We start from the raw sequence: 10,825 nt of genomic DNA on the forward strand, positions 1-10,825 counted from the left end.
TTAAGCTGACAGAGGAGTGTAGTGCCATACTTTAGAAGAAGCTCCCTCACAAATTGAAAGATCCGGGCAGCTTCAACATCCCGTGCAATATTGGTGGTATCACATTTGATAGGGCACTATGTGACCTTAGAGCTAGCATAAACTTGATGCCCTTATCAGTGTTCAAAAAGTTGGGTCTTGGAAAAGTGAATCCCCCAATCCTTACCTAGCAACTGGCGGACAGATCGATCACATATCCCAAAGGCATTATTGACGATGTGTTAGTGAAGGTTGATAAGTTCATCTTTCTGGTTGTGGTATTGGACATGGATGAGGATGAGAAAATACCATTGATTCTTGGCCGACCTTTCCTCGCTACTAGAAGAGCATTGATTGATGTGCAAGAAGGAATGTTGACACTACGAGTTAATGAAGAGCAAGTAACTTTCAACATCCATCAAGAAAAGAAAGCCCCAGAAAAAGGAAAAGTTGACACTTGCAAAATGATCCAATCAGCTGAAGTAATTGCAGGAAACAGAGAAAAAAGGGAATTATTTTATGATCCGTTTGTGCAATACATGGAAATTAATTACTCTACAAAGGATGCATCTACTGATGGTAATGACTCAGAAATGAAGAAAGCAGTGGATTTCATCTTAGCTCAAGAAGCTGACCCACCTGACAAAAAAAAGTGCTATGTAGATAGGCGTTTGAAACCTCCAAACATTGTCAAACCAAAAGAGGTCTTGAAAGTCATACCAGGGTCAACACAGCCTAAGTTTGTTCACCATCTTACAATGAAGGAGAATACAAAGCCGAAGATAAAGTTCAGAAACAAGAGAAATCTGCCACCTGAGGATCCACCGTAGGCATTGCGGTTGAGTCAAGCTAGTGACTATAAAGAAGCGCTTCTTGGAAGGCAACCCAAGCGTTCTTAGTTTTTCACTTATTTTATTTTATTTTATTTGTTTTGAATTATAGGAGAGTTTATTTCATTTCAAAAAATTTTTTTATTTAGGAATTCATCAGCCCTACCTCATCCCCCTTAAGTCTTCGAGCAGTCTAGTTGGTTATTATATGTTTGAGTTAAGTAACACTTGTTACATGAATTTAATATCTACATTTTGAATTTTCAGAAACTTGACATCGTAGAACAATCAAACCAATTGACGAAGAGTAACTGGATAAATATCAAGTTTGGGGGAGAAACTAGAAGAAGTATCAATCAAGTATAGCATCATAGCACCAGACCATCATTATCAATTCAGACAATTCAGGGAAGTTTTCCTCCTTTTTTTTAATTTAACATTGGGGACAATGTTTAGTTTAAGTACGGGGGTGTATCATAAATTTTCTAATTGCCTACATATTTTTTTTTTATTTTGTGTATTTTGAGTGATTTGTGTGCAATTTTTTTTTAATTTTCTTATTAGGGTGCACTGTTAAAAAAAATCATTTTGTGTTTTGTATGCTTGTGTGAGTTAGATAGCCTTGTCGATATTGATTTGTGTAATTGAGAACATGCGTTGATTTATGGGTTATGGATAAGTTATGTGCTTGAGTTAGATTTTAGCTTATTTATGTAAAACGGAAATTATTTTTGCACATGAGTTGATTGTGACGTTGTGCATGAGTAGGTTGATTCATGTTTATAGGTTGAATTAGAGAACTTAGATGTTAAACCCAAACAACCTTTGAACATCATATTACCTTTAAACCAAATATAGGATGTATAGTAGATTAAGCTGTTGTATGAAAATTTGGAGATAAATGTGGATTCCGTGTATGCTAAACTTTGTGTGGATTGTCTGAAACTAATATGATGAAAATTGGGTGAAAACCTTAAGTTAGATGTCGATTTTCGAGAATTGGTGTTTAATAAGGGGCATTGCACTAATCATTGCACAAAAAAAAGATCCCAATGAGGACAACTTTAATAATCTCATTGTGAATCGTCTCTTCGTAGCCTCTATGGCTCGAGTGATTAAACCTGTAAGGGTTTAAAACCTGGTGTCCTAAAGTCGTCTGATTTGGGAGTTATCGGCCTAAAGCTCGCTACAGGGGTCATTTAGAAAGTTTAAGGGAGTGACGTCCACACAAAGGGTGTTTAAAGAATAAATTTATATTTGAAAAAAAAATAAAGAAAAGAAATTTGATATCACATACCTTGATTAAGCCCTGAACACTTATTTTAGAGGATTAGACCTTTGATGAGAGGTTAGTAACTTGGTTGATTCTGGGAGATTAAAGCAGTCAAAAATAAGGAGAATGCTCATTTGTTGATATGTTGAACTGCAATAGTGAAATCTAACCAAACTTGAGCGGTGTAAGAAATTAGTATTGAAAAATCAACTTTAGAATACACCTTGGGAAGAGAAAAGAAAACAAATTTGGGGGTGTGTGAATCCCACGAGCGAGGCAAGAAAATATTTAACTTTTAAAGTCGGGAATTGGGTCAATTTATTATTGTACAGCGTTGCGCTTAACTCTCCACACACACATCCGACTGCATTGAATAGGCGAGAATTTGACTTGTGTATTATAGCTTTGAAGTAATTCATGAATTTGACGCTATGTTTTTAATCTTGAGTTATAAAGGCAAGGTGTCTAACATAATGTGTCTTTTAAGTGATTTTGTCTGTTTTAGTTGTGCTTGTGTATTTGTTAATGATTTTCTTTAGTTTGGTGTTTGCTCGAGGACAAGCAAAATATTAAGTTTGGGGGTATTTAATGAGTACTTTACACTAATAATATTTATGTCACCTAATTTGTTATTTTGTTACTCTTGAGAGTGTTTTAGAGCTTTTTATTGTGTGTTTTGATGTTGTGATGTAGGTTGATGAAATTGAAAGAATAAGTAAAAGTTGGCGAAATTGGAGAAAATTACTAAATTGTAAGAGATCCAAAGTTCGGGGACTAAAGCGCAAATATTGAAAAGTTGTGTTGAACCTCAAAATGAAGATCTGAGCATGCTAGGAGTCAATTGGATGAAAAAAAGATGTCAAAGGGATCAAATTTTGTCAAAATATGATCACAAATCAATTTCCAACGGAAAAGTTGTGCTCTAGAATTTCAGCCTCACATTGAGACTCATTTTTGACATAGCAAACGATCGAAGCGGAGAATAATATCTGAAGAAAATTTGTACCCCTTTGAGTTGGCTTTCTAACGAGCTTTGAATCACCTCGATTGGATATCTGAGGAGAAAGTTATGCTAAAAATACTGAAAGACGTGCAGAAGGAATTTTCCAACCGAACCGGGCGCCGCAACGTCCATGAAACTGAATTTGACAGTAAGAGCAGCACCGCCTATGCGGGGAAACATATTTTGATATTTTGGATTTCTTTCTCGGCCCATTCCAATCCAAAATTGTCCAACACTTGAGGAGACTATAAATACTACATAAAAGACCTAATTAAGAGGGGGGAGAAAGAGCAAGGAAAATTGGAAGTAGCCGGCAAGAACACGTGACTAGAAAGAAGAGTTTAGCCGGCCAATTGCAAAAATCTGGAGACAAAACCCACGGCTGGTCAATACAATTAAAGAAGAGGAAGTTAATTGAGAGAATTTGGCAACAATGGAAGAATAAATCGAGCGGCAAAAACGAGTTTTTCTATTCCTTTTCTTCTCTATGTTCTTTCTTATTAATTTATTCATGTCAATTTTCTCAATTATGAACTAAACAATTATTTTAGGGATGATGTAGCCTACTTGAGACATGTTTGGATTCCGTTATAATTATTTCAATTGATCTTTCCTTTTTATTTATTTATGTTGTTTGTGTGCAATGCTTTCAATTAACTGGCCACTAATTAATTGATTTGATGTTCTAAATTTTGGCGCTCGAGAGAGGCAAATTTAGGCGTGATCTAAGACAACATAACCTTGATTTCGTAGGTTTCGAGAGAAAGTGCGAATTTTTTAGGCTTATTTTAATTAAGAACCACGTGCTTGTTAATTTTTATATTTTTAATTCGGAATAGAGATATTGGAATTAATATATAAAAATAGATTTTATTTGGTGCTCGAGAAAGGGAAATAGAATCACTTTAGCGTTCTTGCCTATAAATTTTGAAAAGATTGATAGAAATAGTTATACGGTTGAAAAGTATTGTCGAACGTACGGTGAAATCATTCCCTAGGCATTCATAATTTGATAAGAAACTTCATAATTTGCCTTGTTTACTTGAATCTTTCATCCTATTTAATTTTAATTTAGCATAAAAACATTGACTCAAAATTTGATCGTATAAATAAAGGGAAAGCTAAAATAATTATAGTACTCAATTGATTCGAATATCAATCCATGTAGGTTCGACATCCTAACTTCTTTACTATATTACAAAGCTTGACACCGTACACTTACGATTTAAATATGACGTTGCATAAATTGCGTGGTACTCAGCACGTGGCGCAAGATAGCAATGTGTTTGATTGGGCCTAGTTGTTGGGCTGGATCAGATGAATGGGTTTTATTAGGGAAAAATTACCCACAAACCTACAATTATAGACTAATTAACATAAATAAAGTGGGTTGATTTAAACTATAAATATCAGGTGTTAATTTGTATTTATTAATTATAATTTATAAATATTTAAATTAACAAAGGCGGTCACTGTATACACATTATCTCTCTCCCCCCCCCCCTCCATACTCACGATATTTTCTCTCTATTCCATAAACATTTGTCAAACTAATACACGTTCTCTCACTTTCTCCCCCTACCATTACACGACCCCGACGATTTTCGTATCATCGATTCGTTTACGGTTTTTTGTTCATTATCTTGAATATTCTCGCAAAAACATTTTGTTCATCTTGAAACTCGCCATTATCACACTATCACTTAAAGAGTTATTGTAAATCGGCCCTAGTTTTCTTATTTTCTGAAATTACAATTATTGAAAATGGTTTAAACTCGTTCTGTGGAGGATAAAAGGAAGGAAATAGATAAAGATAAAAGGAAGAAGGAGGTTACAGAATCTTCTTCTCGAAAGAGGGTTAAGATCTCGAGTTCAAGTGGAAAATCTTCGATAAAGGTGAAATCGATGTTTATGCTTTCAGTTTTGTTGTGCATTTATTTTCCATTTAGCAATGTAGTGTATGGGTAGACTGATTACGACATCAATTTGGAAAAAATGATCAAGTATTGTGACCTTAGGACTTGTTTGTGACCTTTTTTTATTCTAACCTTTATAATGCTTTCAGTTTTGTTTGGAGTTAGGCTGTTAATGATTTTTAAACTTTGTGACATGCATGTGATATATTCAACTGTTATGACCTGTATGATTTGTTTGTAACCTTATTTTGGATAATATGTGATATGTATAAAATGTTGTAGGGTTCGAAGTCAGGGTGTTTATGACATGTTCAGACCTTTATAAAATATCATGTATGTATATTTTGGTGTCAGGTTGTTTATATATATTGAAGTCATAATAATTTGTTGTGTGATTACTTGTATAAGAATGGAAGTACCTAGTTTCCGGGGAAGATAACTATCAACCGTATTCAGTATATCATCACGAAATTTGTGATGAAATTTAATGATGCACAGAAGCAGATACTTGAACATATATGTTTCTCCTATTACAAGCACTGCAGGGAGATAGTTGTTCAGTCACAATTGATTCATCAAGTCTTGTTACAAACGGTCAATCAACCGAACAAACAAGAAATGTTGTTTAATATAAATGAAAGATTCTATTGCTTCTCAACTGTTGAATTTTACCTTGTGACTGGACTGCGGTGTGTTGGTGTTGCTAATCCACTCATGTTAGAGGCAAAACCTTCTCCAATTACGGAAAAGTATTTCAATAGATTAAAGACGATCATAAGCCATGATGTGAAAATGATATTTCTATCACTGGATGATGATGCTCCTAAATATCATGTGGCTAGATTAGGGATCATTTATCTAATCACCAATTATCTATTTGTCAATCATACGTCAAGGTGGTGGACCATTACATTTTTACACTTGCTAATGATTATGAAACTTTGAACATGTTCCCTTGGGGAAAATATCTTTTTGAATTGACATTATCATCATTGAAGAAGGGTTTGGAGAAAGAAACAAGCCACTACAGGTTGTCTGGCTTTTTAATTGCTTTTCAAATGTGGTTGTATGAGTGTGTACCTGGTATTGAGGGCAATGTGGCTACACGTGTGGATAAAAAAAAATCCTTGTATAATGAATTGGAGTGCTCACAAATACCCTTCTGTAGCGTTTTTGGATGAGAAGGTTTTTTCTAGTGAGAATGTAAGTTTTAACTAAAATTCGAATTGTCTTGCTAATTATATTTAAGATATAACATACCTGCAATGTTTTTTTAAATTTTGTATCCATCAGGATGAGACAAATGATATTGATCCGACTAATCTTGGGCTTATGACGCTGTGCATGACAGGTTAGAAATTTGAAATGTAGATATATTGTGACATGAAATACAATATGTTTGTAACCTGTGCAATTTTCTTGTGATTTGAACGTTTTGATTTTTGCTACGTCAATGTACTACCACACGTGACTTTCTGTATATGACCTGCAAGATTATGATGTTACATACTACATTAATGTTACCTGAAACATTTCAATGTGAACGGCAGTGTGAACATGAATTTCAGATATATCTTATGTAGCTTTATGTTCTATATAATATGACCTGACTTGTATTACTATCCAAACTGATTTTGTTTGTGTTGTATGCATTGCATAACAGATGTGTCATACTCAAAGCCAAAACAACCACACTAGAACGTTGAGAGTTTCGAGAATATCAGGTGGTCAAAAGGAAGTCTACCCCCCATTCATACTAAGATTTAGCATTAAGTCCATATATTGATGTGCCACAGACAAAAGCAAAAGTAGAAAATGTTCCACAACCAAAGGTGAATATAGAAGTCACAGATGATGATTTTATGGTTTCACCTCCAACAAGAAAGAATAGAGTTGCAAGCTTGAGTTCTGTAGCTCATACTCGACCTACTCATCATCCTAAATGTTCATGCATTAAAGTAAGTTATTTTTTTGTTAACAAATTGAAGAAACTTATTAATATACAAGCCAACTAACTGTAAAATCCATCAAGATTGTAGCCTATTGAAAAAGAAGATGGATGTGGAGATGTCCAAATTTTATGTTGAGAACAAAGGGTTGAAGGAGGAGATTTTGTCGATGAAGTCACAGCTGAGTGAAATTAATGACACTGTCCATCATTCAAATAGTTTCTCGAGATTGAATGATGTCATTCACACTCAAAGTGTTTTGAAAGACAGGATGAGTGAATGAGGTCATCTCTTGAAACTTTTGTTGGTTCGGTTTCTAACATTTTATCTTCATTTATGGATGAAGTTCATTCAAAGTTGTTTGGGAAAGGAGCTTATAAGGAACATGTATGTAGCTAAACACCAATAAATACTTATCATTCAATGTAATTTTATATAATTTTTATTGAATGCAATTTTTTACTACTAGAAACGGGAAGAAAAAGTTGATGATGTGGCTTACAAGAAATGCAAGGGTCACATGGAATCTGGTCATGACATCGCCGTTGAATATGATTTCAAAAGTCCTTCATTTGATCTTGGTATTGGCAACACACAAAGTTAGACAACACCTGATAATGCATTTTTTGCAAAGAAAGAAGTGCAAGAGCAAATCGATAAAGTCATTGCACGTGTGCTACAATCTACTAAAGTTGACAAAGAAGAGACGAGATGGGTAATAGTTTCATCTGATTATTCTTATGCTAACTCATGATAGTTTTTATATTTTAGGCTCAGGAAGTTACACCTATACCGGCTTCTTCTAGACTGTCAATCAAGAGGGCACATAAGCCATCAAAAACGCTGCAATCTCCATTTATTATGGTAGATGCACGTCAAGTTACCACTGGAGCAAAATTTGATATAGCAAATACTGTTTTCCAAAACTATTTAAACGAAGTGGACAGTGCAGATATGATTTCATTTCAAAATTAGTTTGACAGGGGATACAAGCCCTAAAACAAATACATTTAATGCATACTATTAACGTTAATGTGACTGAAAATTTCTAGTGTGACCTTTTATTAAATTTTGTGACTACAACAAGGTTGGTCACATTTAAACAATTCTGATTACAACATAATATAACTGTAGTCACATTCTTGTTATTTTCACCGATGATTGCATATTTTGTGTATACAAGGCCAAATTTAATGTGACTGATGATGTGATAAGTCCACCATTTTTATGTGGGACAGTTCCTGTTCATAAAAAAACTTGGTGGCATTCTTTGATTGATTCTAATTCTTCATTGAATAGCACGGTACGATATTGCAACCATTTTTTTACATGTGGAATTTTTTTTTTACATAATTTATGTATCTTACTTTTTATTCATTACAGCATTTGGATGTTTGCATTTATTGCATTAGACAAGTTGCAAAGTTGGGAGATAGTGTGAAGATGAAAGCAACAACCACAAATTGTATCTTTGACATGTCAATTGGACAATTATACCCAATTTTGTCAAAGACCCCAACATTGTGAATGAGAAGCACGAACTTCTCAAAACCATCAAAGCTGAAAGGTTAGCATCTAATACATCTTGGAGAGAGGTTGAATATGTTCTGATGCTCATCATGCCTACGAATCGGGCTCATTGGATGCCAGGACAATTGGACATTAATAAATGCATCCTGTACATTTTCAATTCTAGCAACAAAACATATAGAGACAATATGGTTTATGAAGGGGTAGTTCCTATGGTGAAGATACTTTCACACTTGCTGAAAGTGGTTGGTTTTTGGCTGGAAACTAGTGATGGTGAAGATGAACGATCTAGAGAGTTGACTGTTGACATTGTGCCTAATTTACCTCAGCAACAAAATGTGTATGATTGCCTGTCTTCATTTTACAACATTAACAATTTTCATCCCTATTTGGTATTTACTTATGTCTATCTTCTACAAATATTGGAGGCATGATTGTAGTGTTTTTGTGATCAAGTATGCATATTTTTTGTTACACAATGATATTGTTAAGATGCCAAAGTTATTTGATGCTGGGAAAGCTAGGATGGAACTAGCAGCCTTACTTTTCAAGTATAAAAGATAAAAATTGAGTGGAAGAGGCAAAACAACGTCAGATGAATGATGAAATTGTTGACCGGATTGATGCCTATGGTAGATTAGGTTTATCTATGTTGGAGAAGATACTTAACTGATGATGATTTTCCCGATGGATATTTTTTGTATGAATTGTTGGTGGATGTTTTGTAACTCAATTGCATATTGGACAAGTATTTGTATATCGAGTTTATGGAAAAATTATTGTATTTTCATCGTAGTACTGTGTGATTTTTGGTAGACAAACATATTGCACTTGTTTGAACAGACAAGTCACAACTCGTTTCACCAGACAGGTTATGTCAATTACAGACGGATACAACTTGTCAAATTCATACATGTGCCATTAATGTAGAAACAATCAAGTCACAAACAATCACAATTAGTCAAAAAATTTCACCAGCAGGTCACATCCAATAATAATCACAGATGGTCACAACATGTGAAATAACCAAATTATAAACTACAACAATTCAAGAAAATTAATTTAAATTAACTAAAAACACTTTCAAGAACTTCACATAATTACTCCACCAGTAAACCATAACAAATTCTCTAACATAAGAACCATCAATATTCAATTTCTCATTCTCTTGTAAACTCCATTTATTAACGCTAATTGTGAATTTTACAGTTTCAAATTTTCTAACAAATTTAAACTGTGAAATAATGAGATGCAAATCATACAGCTACAACCACCCAAATCAATAAATTCCATTAAAATTACCTGTCACCCATATTTGATTCACCCGTAGTACCAATCAATCTCTTTCAATTACACCGTCCTAGCTCAACATACGCAACGGGTACCAATGCTAGGTTAGAATCCGATACTAAACTCTTAAAGGGAATCATGGTGGCATACGAATAACCTTATCTTGATACCATTGCAAGTGTAAAGACCAATCCCATTCATCAATCCCTTCCTAACTCTGCTCTAGCTCTGGGAAAGATCATCGAACTCATTGGATTGGTATCTGGATTTGATGAGGGTTGAAATTGAAGTTGGTTCAAAAAAAGCTATAATACCGGACTAGTGAAGGTTGCCATTAGTCGGGAATGAGCGAGAAGAGAGGGCTTCAAGCCTAGAAAAGTCGGCGAATCCGCTTTTAAATAGAACATGCAAGAAGCAAGAAGCTGTCCAGAGTAGAGTTAGGGGAAAGCGAGCTTAGTCCAGTTACAGGTTACAGGTAAGCTCATGAATGCCTTATTAGAGTGAATACCTCTTTCAAGTGAGTGAAGTTAGATGAAGGGAATGCTCTAGGTAACCAGTCAGTCGACAGGGGTGTTACCCCCTAAACCACTAAAAAAGGTCTTCCATTAGCATCACTATCATGTAAGCAAATCCATTGACAAGCGTCATAGGTAGATCGACTCTATGCCTTCTTGCTTTAGGATTAGGAAAGGTAAACTGTAGTCTTATTGAAAGGTAGGCATTAACTCTAGCCTTCCCACTCTATCCGCTTCAACACTAGCACCGGAAATAATCCATCATGTATGGTTTAAGCCTCGTGCTTAACAATAGCTAGTCCTACCTCCGGTCCAGTATAGCATATCCGCTTAAACTCTAGGACTTCCCTTCCCACCATAGAGAGAAAAAAAAGTCAATGTTTGCTTTTAGCCCTTCCCTTAAGCAGTTCCGCCCTAGCAGTTGTTATAAGACTTGCATCTAAAGCAAAAGGGATTGGGGTTATTTTGTCGTTTTAATATGCTTAAGACTCCCATGTTGCA

The sequence above is a fragment of the Olea europaea genome, chromosome 12, assembly GCF_002742605.1.
Source record: "Olea europaea var. sylvestris chromosome 12, O_europaea_v1, whole genome shotgun sequence".
Classification (NCBI taxonomy): domain Eukaryota; kingdom Viridiplantae; phylum Streptophyta; class Magnoliopsida; order Lamiales; family Oleaceae; genus Olea; species Olea europaea.